Below are 16,825 nucleotides of genomic sequence, written 5' to 3'. Positions count from 1 at the left end.
TTCCTCATTTCCCTTCCCCCCCACCTTATCCCAGTTCCAAACTTCCAACTCATGCAGTTCCTCGGATGTTGCTCCTCGGATACTGCCTGACCGGCTGTGCTTTTCCAGCACCACACTCTTGCCATAATTTTATTCCCATCCTAATACCTTTGAACTGAATGGCTTGCTATACCACTTCAGAAGACAGTCAAGAGTGAATAGATTGCCATGGGTCCAGCATCACTAATAGTTGGGACCAGGTAAGGACATTGGATTCCTTCCCTTCAAAGAGTTGATGTATGGCAAAAATGTCTGAGCAAGCACATGGAATACAAAAGCTCCAATCGAGAGACCAGATCAACAAGGCGTGGGCAAACTCTGACCAAAAATTGATAATTGTAGCAATTGTGTTGTGCATATTTGGATGTGACCTCTTGCGTATTTGGGGAATCACATGAATACTGTAATTTATCCTACTTTATACTATAAAATATACTGTAACAGTTTTAGGATAGTCACTGTGTCCTTTGGCTCCCCACCCCTGTACATGCTTGAATAAAGGAGACTGGTAAAAGATTGCTCAGGCATCCACAGTCGAGAGTGCGATGCTGGAAAAGCACAGCAGGTCAGGCAGCATCCGAGAAGCAGGAAAATCGATGTAATTCCTGATGAAGGGTTATGCCCAAAACATTGATTCTCCTGCTCCTCGGATGCTGCCTGGCCTGCTGTGCTTTTCCAGCACCACACTCTCAACTCTGATCTTCAGTCCTCGTTTTCTCCTCAGGCATCCAGAGTCAGTTACTGCTTGCCACTGCATAAACACTTCCTGAAAGGATATCAGTAAACCAGATGAGTTTTACTACAATTGATAAAAATTGTCAGGGTCACCATGAACACGAGCTTTATCTTTATTTCGAGTCTATTAACTAATCGAATTTGAATTTCCCCAGCTTGAATGGTGGGATTTGACCTCATGTTTCTGAAACGTTGCTCTGATTTCTAGATTGTTAAAATTACAACAATACTATTGCCACCTTGACCCAAATAACTGCACATTTTTCTTATTCAATATAGTCAGAGCTCCAAGAACCAACACTAAACTGAAGTGGAAGTCAGTCAGGTGGGAACCAAATGTTGCTGAACTTGGCAATATGACACTTAAGTGATTTAACTGCATGTGTCTCATTTGAATGTTACTGGTAACTTGGTCAGTTCATTAATAGGAAATTACTGGCATTGTTTATGAAAGAGACTGAACTGAGGGCAGGAAAGGCCTAAACTTCTCTTGTGGAACATGAAGAATCATCCTTGCTCCTCCAGGTCCCACAATGAGTGTAATAAACAATGACCTGCTTGATTCTTTTCCAAACCACTCCACTTACCATCATCCACAACTTGCAGAAATTTCTCAATGGTTTTCCCATGCAGGGCACCAGTTAAAATAGCAGGTGACATCATCAGAATCAAATTTACATATTTAAAGAAAAGCCCTGCTGATTTCAGGATTTCTGGGCAATGAGGGCAATGCAGGTGTGATGTGAGACATTAGTGCATACATTTCCCAGAGAGTTTTAACTGTCTACATGTTTTTGCCAAGTGCCAGGGTTAAAATCACACATGAATGGAATATGTCAAATTGCCTTGGAACAATTCAGTTTTTAAATCTATAGTTTTTCACGTGAATTATGCAGAGAGTCCAAATACATAGAATTTGTAGTCTAAATCCTTTCAGCATGTTGAAGCTAATGTGTTTCCTTTGAGAAAATCAATAATCACTACTGATACAATGCATGCCTTGCTAACTCCATAGATGTTTCACCCAAACAAATTCAGAGTGAGAGTTTCAATAGAACCTTGTGAGCGTATTGGTGAAGACTTAAAATACACATTTTATGAAAATCCCCATCAACGCATTCACTTTGAGTGGGAGACTGTCACTTTTAAGTACACAGTTACACTTCTCATATAATTTGATGTCCGTTCCACTTTCCATGTAACAATTCCAATTCCAATTGATTCCACATGATGATGCCTTGGGCAAAATGAATCACAAACTCCTCATCATCGCAGTAACTAACACTAAACATCATTCGAGTTCAAAATGTAAAGCAACCCATAATGTCATCACTGGACCTTCCAAACTGGTCAGATGTTATCTTACAGTGAAATACCCTTAGAGTGACAGCTGTGAGAGTGACAAATGATAAGAAATAAATGGACCTGATAATCTGTTACATTGTCAGTAATGAAAAATATTTGATCATAAAACAGGAGGGATTATCTTACCTCATAAAGCCAATTCGTAATTTGTATTCGATTTTGAATTATTCTTTTACAATATAAATGCAAGTTGGGTTTTCTTCAAATTTTGCTGATGTGTGTCTTTCTGTTAATTTTCTTTTTTTATATAATTTTACAACTTTTTCTCATTACTCTTCCACATTTCTCTCTTTCTTATTCAACACGGCACTTCAATCTTACGTGAAAACATCTTTCTAATAAAGATCATCACGCGTTATGACATTTGTTCACAGCTTTAAATGCTCACTGATGAGAAAATACAGAGTCACTCACAAACCAAGTTAAAAATCCGATCATCAAATTGATTGACCATCTATGGTGTGCATCAAAAAAATCTCTTTAATGGAAAAGCTTGTGGCCTGCATCAAAGATTTAAATGAGGATTTAAAATAATTAAAAATTGATGCTCATAATTATCCAAGCAAAAAGATTCCAGAGGGTGAGAGAATCAAATAAAAGTTTTATAATTCTATATCAAGGGCCTAACCTCTGATTAGCAGATACTTTTAGTCTCCAGATGATTCCATAGGGGCATGAATAACAACCTCTCGATAAATTCATCATTTACTGAGGAACCTCGATTATCCGAAAACCAATTATCTGAAAATCCGATTATCCGAAGGAGATCTCGAGGTTCCGATAAACACATTACATCAAATGACGTGTTTCCAACAGTGATGGCACCTTTTGTTTACAGTGATTAAACAGGCACCGTCTCCAAATGACTGCCTCCTGCCCTCTCTCTCTCCCCACACTTTACCTGGAGTTCTACAGAGGGGTGCACCCTAAATCACCTCCCTTCCCCTGATAATCTGACCAACATTGTCCTGTACAGGGCAGAGGTGTGTGTGTGTAGCAGCAGCAGCAGCAGTATTGTTGTTGGTGTCCAGTCCGGCTGCCCCAGAGAGGGAGCGGGGCAGTGTTGGACGGGGGCGGGCAGTGCTGGATGGGAATCGGTGAGGGGGGGACAATCCTGGACGGGGATGGGGGCGTGGGTAGGGGGAGGTTTTGGACGGGTTGGGGGTAGGCAGGGCAAATGTTAAACGGTTGGTGGGGGCGGGCAGGGGGTGGTGTTTGATGGGGTTGGGGGAAGGGGGCGGTTTTGGCCGGGGGTGGGGTTGGGGGACCGGGGTCTCGCATGCTGTGTGCTTCTGCAGTCTCATGAATGGGTAGTAGACTTTATAAACTCTGAGCCCTAGAGGAAAGGCATTTAATCGATTAATCCAATAATCAATTATCTGAACGAAATAGTGCCCACCAATCGCATTCGGATAATCAAGATTCCCCTGTATTTATTATTAATAAGGAGAATCACAAACCATAGATGACAAAGCTAATACATCTCAAAAACGTGTCCTCAACTTTAAATAAGAGCAATTACAGAGATATGAAGAAAGTGCTGTCTAAAGCAGGCGAGGAAAATCTGCCTTAATTATTCAGATCACAGATTATCCCCTTCACTTGCTATGCAGCCTAGTGACACTCCATTCATACTGTTTGTACTTATTGTTGTGGTTCTGTTCGCCAAGCTGGAAGTTTTTGTTGCAAACATTTCGTCCCCTGGCTAGGCGACATCATCAGTGCTCTGGAGCCTCCTGCGAAGCGCTTCTTTGATGTTTCTTCCGGTATTTATAGTGGTCTGTCCTTGCCGCTTCCGGGTGTCAGTTTCAGCTGTCCGCTGAAACTGACACCCGGAAGCGGCAAGGGCAGACCACTATAAATACCGGAACATCAAAGAAGCGCTTCGCAGGAGGCTCCAGAGCACTGATGATGTCGCCTAGCCAGGGGAAGAAACATTTGCAACAAAAACTTCCAGCTCGGCGAACAGAACCACAACAACGAGCACCCGAGCTACAAATCTTCGCACAAACCTTGTTTGTACTTATCTTTTGACACTCTTAATTGCTTGGAATTATCTTGCCATTGTCTCTCTACATATATATTCTGGCCTGTGCACTTTCCTCCACTTCACCTGACAAAGGGGCAGCACTCCGAAAGCTTGTGATTTCAAATAAACCTGCTGGACAAGAACCTGGTGTTCTGACAAGGAAAGTAGAATAAGTGGATGAAAGTGATGGAAATTTCAACAACTTGTTCATAATGCTCAGCAAATCTTTATTCCAGTCAAAAAGAAGGACTCAATGAGAGTATGAATAACCAATGGAATACAAAGGTGGTCAAGGAGAGCATCCAGTCAAACATTAAGGCATACAAAGTCATGAAAATTCATAGTAGGCCAGAGGATTGGGAATTTGATTATGAGCTACATCACTAAAAAGCTAATAAAAATGAAAAACATTGACAATGAAGATAATAGACAAGAATATAAAAGGGGAAAGTGAGGATTGCAGATGCTGGCGATCAGAGCCAAAATGTGAGGTGTTGGAAAAGCACAGCCAGTCATGGCAGCATCCGAGTAGCAGGAGGGTCGATGTTTCGAGCATAAGCTCTTCAGCATTCCTGATCAAGAGCTTACCTCGAAACATTGACACGCCTGCTCCTCAGATGCTGCCTGACCGGCTGTGCTTTTCCAGCACAGAACAAAAAAAAAACAGAAAGAGCTTCTAAGAGTATATAAAAAAAGAGAGTAACTAAAGTTAATGTGGGACACTTGCTGGATGCAATTTGAGATTTAATGATGGGAACAGGGAAAGACAGACAATTTAAACCAATATAATCAGTATTCATGGTGGAGGAAGCTATAAGTATCCCAAAGATGGTATAAAAGTAAGGTGTTAATGGAAGGAATGGTCTTGAAACCATCTCTATCACAAAGGATAAAGTATTTGACAAACTAATGGGACTAAATACAGATAGGTCACAGAACTAAAAGGCCTAATCCAAGAATGCTGTAGGCTGTGGCTGCAGAGATAGTGGAGATACAGGTAGAAATATTCAACAGCTAATTGAATTCTCAATCTGACCCCTCTGGTCTACTAATTCAGATCCCCACAATGGAATTTAAATTCAATAAATCAATCTAGAATATAAAGGTATTCTTGCTAACGGTGACTATGACAGCTTTCAACAATTGATGTAAAAACTCATCTGGTTCATTAATATCTTTGGTGAAATAAATGTGGCTTACATATGTCACCAGCTCCACAGCCATGTGGTTGACCCTTAATTTCTCTCTGAATGGCCTAGCAAATGCATATTTACTCGTGATGTTTCCATCCCATGAATAAATAAAGAAAAAAAATGAAGTAATGAGTTCATTAGAGTCAACAAAAGGAAGAATGTTGGAATAACAGGACAGATAAGTGGATCACAGTGAGCATTCTCCACCACAACAGGCAAGTATTTTCCTTTCATGTAATATGAGACCATTAGCTAGAAAATGGATAACCTCATTTTTGAGCACGAGCATTTTGATTCTGAAGTTTTACATAGCCATTTAAATTGAAGCGAACATCATGTGATTTTAATGTATATCTCTCATCTGATTGATTGGTAGCACTGGACTGTGAATAACTCCCATGCTGCTGCTCTCCCTGAAATATTGCCTGGGGCCTCTGCAATGTGTATGGAATGCCAGGTTACAGTATTGCCAAACTACATGGTTCAGACAGGCTTCCCTTCTTAAAAGCAAACTCCCTATTACAGGGAACCTGCAGTGTGACTAGGAAGGCTATTGGAAATGATGCAGGAATGACACAACACAAATGTAAGCCTGCTCACAGGTTTAACAACACCAATCTGGAGAACCTGCTGACTGAGACAGATAGAAGTTCAGTTTTCCTGGGTGGACAGGAAGCCACTACCATCAAACTGAAAACTGATCGGGAGCTGATTTAAATTTGATGAATTAGTGTTATGAAGGTGCAAGGGGTACTGTGTCTTTAAGAGAAGTAAAAACTGGCAAAACTGACACAACACCAAGTGTTCTGAACAAGGTAACAATGTAACACTTGGCTGAACAGTTACATTAGCTGGGTTGCCTGGAGACAAAACAAAATTCAAATTTGATCAATCAGTTTAAATTATACCCCAAAGTACCAAACTCCAATCAAGTTTGAATTTGGTATTTGGACAAAATTAACACCAATGAATTGATCTGATGCTTTGGGGTATAATACTGAAAAAAAATTGAACAGTTGAAGGAGAATGCCAAAAGACCAATGGATATAGGCTGCTAGTGAGAACTCTCTGAGAGGTACCTGTCGGGAGAAAGAGTTTGTACAGGAAAAACAAATTGACACCGACTTAGAGAGCAAATCTACAGAGGAAGATACACAGAGAAGATTCGACCGCTGGCTGGTTTTGAAATTTGAATTTTTGATAAGTTTTAATTGAGGATTTTATCCAACTAGTAATATAGAAGGGAAAGTAAAAGATCGGTTTGAAGAAGGAGTTATAAATTGTTGTTAGTTAATTATTCTTCGTTATACTTTAGGAAATAAAGTTGTTAATTTTTACTTTAAATAGCTCTTGTCATCCTGAAATTTTCACAGATTACTGCACGGGATAAATTGTTTCTATGTTGCTAGTTTAAATTAAGCAGGAGGGTTTACCCGTGTTGTAACATTAGTCTCACACTCATTGTGACTATTTTTCCTTCATGGGCTGTTACTGTTCAGCAACAGTAGTGTCATTGCTAGGCACGAATCCATTCTTTGGAACATATATCATCATTCTTTACTAATTACAATGTGGTCCCCCAAATACACACAACTGCTGGGCACGTTTAGTAGAGCATCATTGTAGCATCAGAACTTCTCTGTCCTTCAAGCAATACAGTCGCTTTATGAATTCTTAACATTTCCTTCAAATGTATTCCAGAACTGGTGTTCTTTCAAAGAGCCACCTTACTGATGGGAGCAGTCATTCAGCAGTCAACCTGCCTTCGACCTCTGATGTTGAAATGGAGCTCTTACACTTGACTGAGAAATAATAAAGCATAATAACAGCTCTCAGTAAATGGTAAATTCATGTGAACAAAACTGTGCCTGTCATTGCAAGTAAGTTACAGAAGACAAATGGAAACCTTCGCAGTTCGTGTAAAAATAAAAATTTACATTTCGATTGCATAATGAAAAGTGGGAATAGTTAAAAGGTTTAATAATCCCAGGGGATTCAACAATTCCTAAAAATATGGGAGAAAGTGAGCACTGCTGAAGCTGGAGATCAGGGTTGAAGAGTCTGAAGATGGAAAAGCACAGCCAGTTAGACAGTGTCTGAGAAGCAGAAGAATTGGTGGTTCATGCATAAGCTCTTCATCAGGAATGATGAAGGGCTAATGCTTAAAACGTCGATTCGCCAGCTGCTTGGATGCTGCCTGACCAGCTGTGCTTTTCCAACATCACACTCTTCAATTCTTCAAAAAAAAGACAGTCTCAGCTATCTGTGTGTGAGCACTACCAAATTGTAAAAATTGAGCTGCTTTAGTAAAAACACAACTTTTGACTTATCTTAAAGAGGACTGGATAGCCTGGCAAAAGCATTCCATGACTCTGCAATGAGCCTGTGCCATAAAGCAATTAGATATAGTCCCTTTCAGTGAGACATTAAATATGTGCCAGGCATTGACTGCAGTAAAGAACAGAATTGCTCCAAAGACATTGTGACAAAAGGATCACTTCCTGAGTGAAGCCCCTGAAAAGGATCTTGAAACATTCATACTGTCTCAATGGGGTGGACTGTATCTATTGTGGTGCTGATGATTAATCTGGCTTCCCTTACAATCTCTCTCTTCAAGAAGAGTCACATTAGACTCGAAAATTCAATTATTTTTCTCTTGAAAGATGCCATCAGACCTGTTGAGTTTTCCCAGCCTTCAGATAATAGATGTCAGCTCATAATAATCCATCATGTTTTGTGGCACTTACACCATGCCAAATGTTATTGTGTCACCATAATCTTATCAGACCATAGGGGCTGCTCTCTCGTTAGAGAGAGAACTGACTGGTGGTGATTTAACCTGAAGACCATCAGATCTCACGTAAGGGAAGAGGTTGAGAAGGAGAGTTCTTCATGGTAACCTCAAACCGGTGATAGGAATTGAACCCACGCTGTTGGTATCACACTGCCAACAATCCAGCCAACTGAGTTAAACCGAGACTTCAAGCAGGTCTAGCAACTCAAGACCAGACATCCATGAAGTGCTGTGTGCCATCAGCAGCAGCAGAATTGTACCCCTGCACAATCTGTAATCTCTTGGCCAACATACCCCCCACTTAACCATTACCATGAAGCTAGAGTTCAATGGAGAGTGCAGAAGGGCATGACAGGCATACTTGAAGATGAGGTGTCAACCTGGTGAAGCCATCAAACAGGGCTACTTGCATGCCAAGTAGCATAAACAACATTTGATTGGCACTACATCTCATAAGCATCCACTCCCTTCAAGTGGTAGACAGAGCTAACCATAACCAAACAGATCAGATCTAAGCTCTGCAGTAATGCCACATCCAGTCATGAATAGTGTTTAAACAACTCACTGGAGTAGGAGGCTCCACAAATATCCCCATCCTCAATGATGGAAAAGCCTGGCATATCAGTGCAAAAGATAAGGCTGAAGATTTCGCAGCAATCTTCAGCCAGAAGTCACCAGCATTACAGATACCAGTCTTTGTCCAGTATGGTTCATTCCATGTGATATTAAGAAATGGTTGAAGACATTGGATAGTGCAAAGACTACAGGCCCTGTTAACATTCTGGCAACAGTCCTGAAGATCTGTGCTCCAGATCTTGCTGCTCCCCTAACCAAGCTGCTCCAGTACAGTTACAACACTGGTATCTATCAACAATGTGGAAAATTGCCCAGCTATGTCCTGTACAGAAAAAGCAGGACAAATCCAACTCAGACAATATTGTGCCATTGGTCTACTCTCAATCATCAGTAAAGTGATGGAAGGTGTTATCAACCAGCACCTGCTCAGCAATAACCTGTTCAGTGACACCCAGTTTGACCTCATTATAGCTTTCATTCAAACATGGAGAAAGAGTTGAATTCCAGAGGTGAGTAAGAGTGATAGACCTTGACATCAAAGTTGCAATTGACTAAGTGTGGCATCAAGGAGCCCATGCAAACTTGGAATCAGGAGGGAAACTCTCCAGTAGTTGCAATCATATCTGATACATAAGAAGATGTTCATGGTTACTGGAGATTAGTCATCTCAGCTCCAGGGCATCTCAGCAGGAGTTCCTCAGGACAGTGGCCTAGGTCCAACCATCTTCAGCTGCTTCATCAATCACCTTCCCTCCATCATAAGCTCAGAAGTGGGATGTTTACCGATGGTTGCACAATATTCAGCACTATACAGGACTCCCCAGATACTGAAGCAAAGCCTGTCCACCATCTACAAGGCACAAATCAGGCGTGTGATGGAATACTCCCCAAATGCCTGGCTGAGTGTAGTCCCAGCAACATTCAAGAAGCTTGATACCATCCAGGTCAAAGCAGTCCATTTGATTGGCACAATATGCATAGGGATCTATTCCTTCCACCCCTGATGCTCGGTAGCAGCAGTATATGTGATCTACAAAATGCCCTGCAGAAATTCACCAAAGGTTCTCAGACATCACTCTCCAAATCCACATCCATTTCCATCTAGAAGGACAAGGATAGAAGATATATAGGAATGCTATCTCCTTCAAGTTCCCCTCCAAACCACTCACCATCCTGATTTGGAAATACAATACAACCTCGATTATCCGAACATTGTTTTTTTGAATTTTGGATTATCCAAACAAGACCTCAAGGTCCCAATGATTGGGTAAACTGTATTATCCAAACATTTAATTATCCGAACAAAATACTTCCCATCTATTTCATTCAGATAATCAAGGTTGTCCTGTATATCACTGTTCCTTCACTGTCACTGGGTCAAAATCCTGGAATTCCCTTCCTTATAGCATTTTGGGTCAACCCACAGCAAGTGCATTGCAGCAGTTCAAGAAGGCAGCTCACCACCACATTCTCAAGAGAAACTGGGGACTGGAAATAAATGCTGGCCAGGCAGGGACCTCCACATGCCGCAAACAAATTTAAAAAACTCACTTAATAAAAAGAACTCCAGTCTCCATTTCTTTGGAAAATTTAATCTGCGTCTTTTGATCCCAGTCCCCTAGCAGTCAATCAATTCTTGCATGTTTACTCCAACAATACATCTTCTAATACTGAGCACCGCTATCTAACAGAATACTTTCCATAAGCAGTACATTGCTTTGGGAAATGTGCCTTGAGTATAAAACTGTCCTAATTAAGTTGCAGAGATTAGACATATTTTCAGCTTTATTTGATCATGAACAGAACTCCAGCATAAATTCTAGCAGTAGATTCTGTTCTCTCAAAGGCATTATTACCAAATCATATCCTCCATCAAACCCAGGAACATCAAGACCAACATCTTCAGAGGAGGAAGATTAAAGATGTTAAATCAAATTAAATTAAATCAGATGTTTAGTCAGTGTATGCCATTAAAAATGAAGTGAGCAATGAAGTGATTCAACAGAAAATCACATGTATTCTCTTCTTCTGGTTAAAATAAATTCTAGGCAACTTTTCAGCAGCCAAAACAGTAACTTTTTTTTTTGGAGCTACATACTGAAGAAGCAAGTGATGTATAAGCCTGATATTTCATCATTGAAGCTGCCAAGCATGGAAATTACACACTCTGGGTAGTTTCAGCTTTACAGTGATTGTCCTTTACAGTTCATTGCTTGGAGTTTGAGTTGCTCAGTCATCCTTGAGGTCAGAAAGACTTATCCGTTGTACTACATATTAACTGCAGTCAAAAAGTTTATGAACGTCTTGTCAAGGATATATAACTACAAATGTAAAAACAACGGAATGGTTGCAATGGAAGAAAAATATTTCTTTTTAACTGATGCAATAAATTTAGTTAAATACACAATGATCCTGAAATTTACACCCTTTTAAAGTTAGTGGCATAATGAAAGCAGGCCAAAATTTCAAAGATGGATATTGACATATATCCATTTCTATTTGATTGGTACCCAACTTTGCTATTGAGAAAATCTCCAGTACAGGTAAGAGGCATGGGGGATTGTGAATATTGTTCACAATACCAACAATTATTGCACATTTTTAGTCGCTGAGAATGTGTATGTGAGATTTTTTCTTCAATTGCTGAAATCTACACAGCCAAGACTGTCTGTCAGGTAGAGAGATTCCAACATTTTGATCTAGTGATAATCAAGAAACAGCGAAAGAAGTTCAGCTTCTGCATGTCTTGAAGAAGGACTTGGCAGTGATGTTTTTCTAATGGATGAGGTTTTAGGATACGCTACCACGGAAATCTTTGTGACTCGCTGTCAAAGGTGGAGAGATTGGATGTTTAAATTGTTCAAGTAGACTGTTCTGTCCTGGATTGTGTCAAGCTTCTTGAATGTTGTTGTTCCTGTATCACATTCTTTTTTCTGTCTTGTAGGAAGTTGATGAACCATCCACAATAGAATATTCATCCTTTGACTAACTTTCATATCTTATGCAGTGGTTCTAGTTGACTGTGGGAGACCTTTCAGTAACAAGGCAGGACTTAGATTAGATTAGACTTACAGTGTGGAAACAGGCCCTTCGGCCCAACAAGTCCACACCGACCCACCGAAGCGCAACCCACCCATACCCCTACATTTACCCCTTACCTAACACTACGGGCAATTTAGCTTGGCCAATTCACCTGACCCGCACGTCTTTGGACTGTGGGAGGAAACCGGAGCATCCGGAGGAAACCCACGCAGACACGGGGAGAACGTGCAAACTCCACACAGTCAGTCGCCTGAGTCGGGAATTGAACCCAGGTCTACAGGCGCTGTGAGGCAGCAGTGCTAACCACTGTGCCACCGTGCCGCCCCAGTTTTGGAACATAAATATTGATGGTATCTTCACCAAAAATATGGAGAGGGCAAGTGATTAATGTTGGCTTTTTATGGTTACCCATCTTAATTACATGGCTAGAAAAAAAATGCATGTACCTGCCAGGACCATTGTTCAACTAACATTGGCTCAGAGAAAAACATAGCTGATCTATCATGTTATTGAGTCAAGATTAGAGTGGTGCTGGAAAAGCACAGCAGGTCAGGCAGCATCCGAGGAGCTGGAAAATCGACATTTCAGGCAGGAGCCCTTCATCAGGAATGAGGCTGGGACCCTCTGGAGTGGAGAGATAAATGGGAAGTCCACACTTCACCAGTTTCCTCTTTTCCCCTCCCCCCACCTTACTCCAGTTCTGACCTTCCAACTCAGCACCATCCTCATGACATTCCCTGCCTGCCAATCTTCCTTCCCACCTATACACTCCACCCTCCTCTCCGATCTTTCACCTTTACCCCCACCTCCATCCACCTATTGCGCTCTCACAGCTACCTTCTCCTCAGCCACATCCTCCTCCCATTTATCTTTCCACCCCGGAGGTTCCCAGCCTCATTCCTGATGAAGGGCTCCTGCCCGAAACGTCGATTTTCCTGCTCCTCGGATGCTGCCTGACCTGCTGTGCTTTTCCAGCACCACTCTAATCTTGACTCTGATTTCCAGCATCTGCTGTGCTCGCTTTCGCCTATCATGTTATTGAGACTATTCTACAGTAATGAGCCAGGAGAATGGAACTGCTCCTCTGTAGAATGAGGCTCAGAGATCTTAACATGCCAGGTTACGATTACATGATTAGAAGTAGCCTCCATGCCAAACCTGGCAGGAAGAACTCTCTGATCAGGGCAACAAGAGGACATCTTGGTGACAGGAGATCACCACTGAGAACTCGAGTGGATGCTCCTTGTATTAACTATCAAGCTTGGATTGGCATTTGACAAAAGTAGCTCAGGACAAGGGCGAGAAAGGAAAAATTTGCATTTGTATAGCACCTTTCACATCAAATCACAAAGCATTTTTCAGCCAATGAAGTGCTTTTGAAGCATAATTTTAAGGAACATTGGGTAAATATATGGGACCAATTGCTATACACTGACAACTGACTGTACCATAGGTGATGTTGAATGATACCAGATTGAAGTTTGGGACCTTAGAAGAAGTTTCCAATGAAGTCCAACTCAATCATGCTCATGTTTATAAGGTGTAAATAGTTAATAGTTGTGACTAGTTTTCAGTTCTCATCTATCGACAGCTGCCAGAGTGATATTAATATTGACGTAATCAATCTGTGAACAGCGATCTCCCATTAACAGCAATGTGATAATGATCCGATAAGTCCAGTGATTTAATTGTGGAGCCTATAGCAGCTGTTTGCTCAACATGGGCAAAAAGGAAATTCATAAAGACAGCTGCATTCATGTATTTACTGCACTTCTTCCATCCTAGGATTCAGTGCTGTCATTGGCCTGTGTTTAAGATTACATTAGTGATGCCATCAGGGCTCAAACTTATGATTTTGATCCTGAGGTGTGTCAGTTCCAGATGGCTCTCCTTCACACCTGCAGTTTAAACTGTAGTGTTGAGGGCCTGGGCAAGTTGCAACACATAAACCAATGCTTTATTTTAACTACCCAGTTTCCACTGGTCCATGGTAGGGTTGGGTACATGGTGTAAAGCGAAGAAAGAGTTAACATTCCCATCAGTGATGCTGTCTGTGAATAGAAACAACTGAAAATTGCCACCATTAGTTGATGAAGATATTTAATACAAACATTATTAACTGCCAGATAATCTTGGAAATATACACAACCTGACAACCATGCATAATGCAAGCCTGAACATTCACATAATTTGGCTGATGATCACAGACCCACAGAAAATAAATACTAAATTAAACAAGACGGATAAAGTAGATTCTATAGCACTTATAGGTTTGGTTTGACACACAATGAAGACTATCTTGGACAGGATGTTAAAAGTGCCCCAGAAATAGGCAAAGTACATGATCGCGTCTTTAAACAGAGTGTAACATTGAAATTAGGGCTGCTATTTTCAACATCATCGATCCCGCTAGTGCCCACTCTTAAAGACACACACAACTGAGCAGATCAGCAACTGGAAGATACCTTAATCATCACTAACTTGTGGGTGAGTTACTGATTAGCCTCAAACGCATCTAATTAAGTTGTGGAAATGCTGGCTGGAGTGAAGAGTTGTTTAAAGGTGATGAAGCATGTTCAGTTATGTCTCAACATTATCATACCTTTAAAGGACATGCTCTTGATATCTTGATAGCACCATATTGTAGTGTGTGATCTGAGGCAAGAAAGGTCCCATGCTCCATCCTAATGGGGGCCACATGAAGCATGGAATGCTGATGACAGTATGCAACTGTTTGTAACTGAATATTTTAACTGAGCCCAGATACTGAAATGCCTGTTACTGTAATACTTGTGTATTTTAGGAATTATAATAAATATCTACCCTGGGCAGACCACAAGCTCCCAGTCATGAATGCAGTTCTAGTTTTGTTGGGCTGCAACACAACAGGGAGATGGAGCAGAGGTAGTGAAAAAGGTCAAGCTCCTCAGAAAGGAAGAGAGGAACAAGGGCATTCAGCAGGAAGTTTTAACCACCTAGAGTCTTCCCAGAGTATTCTTTTCTTTTACCTCAAATTAAACGAGGAGCAGCGTGTAATTTGGCTGCAGTTTATGATGTTCTCATAGAATTCTGCTGACTCTGATGACCAGACCTGCAGAGGGTATAGAGGATAGCTCCTCCTGTGGTTTTCCGTTACCATGTCTCTCAGTTTCTCCAGTATTCTTCCAGCGTAGAACACCACCAACATATGTAATGTCTCCCCATTCGCCACCAATTGCTGCATTAGAGTGGTGGCAGACACTGTCTCCGGAGGGATGATTTCATTGCATTTGTCTAAAGCATGAAAATGGTGCCAAGATAAAAGGTTTTCTCATATGGTGCACTGTGACATGAAATGTGCACTTGTAGATTTGCAGTCGTTCGATGAGATGTCTAAACTACAAAGGTTACCAAACATGCAGTAGGTGTGTGACCATTGGGCAACCCATTGTACTGGTGAATGCTCACAAATCCTCATAGTAGTCATTGTGTGCAAATCCAATTTTTCAGTTACCATGTAAAGCCAAAGTTGCTTTTTAACATAAAAACACAAAAGGTTCGAGAAACTCAGCAGATCTGGCAGCATCTGTGGAGAGAGAAACACAGTTAATCTTTCAAGTTCAAGATGACTCTTCTTCAGACTCAAAATACTCACTCTGTTTGTCTGTCTGTGCATGCTGTCAGACATGCCAAGTTTCTCCAGGATTTTCTATTTCTGATCTCCTGCATTCATAGCATTTCGCGTTCATATAAGGGATGTCTATTCTATACATTGTACATGACTCCTCAGCCTAACCACATATGACCAGCATGCATACAGTAATAGCTATGCTGAGGTCCTGTCACACCAACAAAATCGAGCATTTGGAGTGAGATGTCTAGCCCAGACTAATACTCTTGAATAGTGGATTCAAAACCCACTGCTCCTGATAGAATTAAAGTTCTTTTAATGCAACCTGAAACTGAAAGTTCAGTTAATGATGGCCTTGAAACCATAATTGATTATGATAAAGACCCATCTAATTCACTAATGTCCTTCAGGATGTTACCCAAAAGAACACTGTAACCTTCTTCCAGGCATTTCTTTCCTTGTGTGATAGAATTCAGAATTTAAATAAACAAACTCATCTTTATTTAACACTTTAGATATCAATATAAAACATATATCCATTTCAACATTTACTTCTTACTTCATCTAACTTAACTTCAATTTTAACTTGCATCATTTAACTTCACTTTACCTTATTTCAATTTAATTCATATCTAATTCTAACTTTAACTTTATAAATTCAGCTTGAAGCAAATACTACCCTGATTAAAGTGAAGTGGCCAACGTTTGCTCTCAGTGTAGATCCTGCCTCGTGGTTCTTTGTTTTTTCTGAGGATCACTTCAGAGTACATACTTCTCAAATGTAGACCTTGAAGGCTCACTCCTGCAAAATCCTTTGTGCTTGTGACTTTTACCCCCAAAGTGTGCCCAATCTTCCAGAAACTTCTCTAACACTCAGACAATGAACTGACCAAACCTGATCACAATGTTTAATGCAAGTGAACGCAGTTTACTGGTAAACAACTTTCAAATATTCATATCAAGTTGTAAACAGACACATTCTGTGCTCCATATAAGGTATTAATGATGCCAGTATGTATAGCAATCCACAATGACACCTCCCTTATTTTGTCAACACAGGAAACCAGTATGTCCTGGAAATTGCAGTTTTAACTTAGGTCAGAGTTTAAACTAACTTAATGTGTAAATTCTCAACCTGCTTGACTGTAGCTCTTAACCAGTCTGACAACCATTTCTGCTGCTGGCCACCTGACCACAGGTTGTCTAAAGTCCCTTCCTGGTCTGGCATGTGGTCCTCGATCCACAGCAACGTGGCTGACTCTTAACTTCCCAATGAAATGCCCTAACAAGCCAAAATAGCATTAAGGTGGAAGATTGGCCATGATTTAATTGGATGGCAGAACAGGCTTGAAGGGCTGAATAGTTTACTCCTGCACTATTTCCTATGTTTAACCCAAGGGCAATTAGGAATGGTCAACAAATTCTGACCTTGTCAGTGGAAG

The sequence above is a fragment of the Hemiscyllium ocellatum genome, chromosome 1, assembly GCF_020745735.1.
Source record: "Hemiscyllium ocellatum isolate sHemOce1 chromosome 1, sHemOce1.pat.X.cur, whole genome shotgun sequence".
Lineage (NCBI taxonomy): Eukaryota > Metazoa > Chordata > Chondrichthyes > Orectolobiformes > Hemiscylliidae > Hemiscyllium > Hemiscyllium ocellatum.
This window is presented reverse-complemented; position numbering follows the sequence as displayed.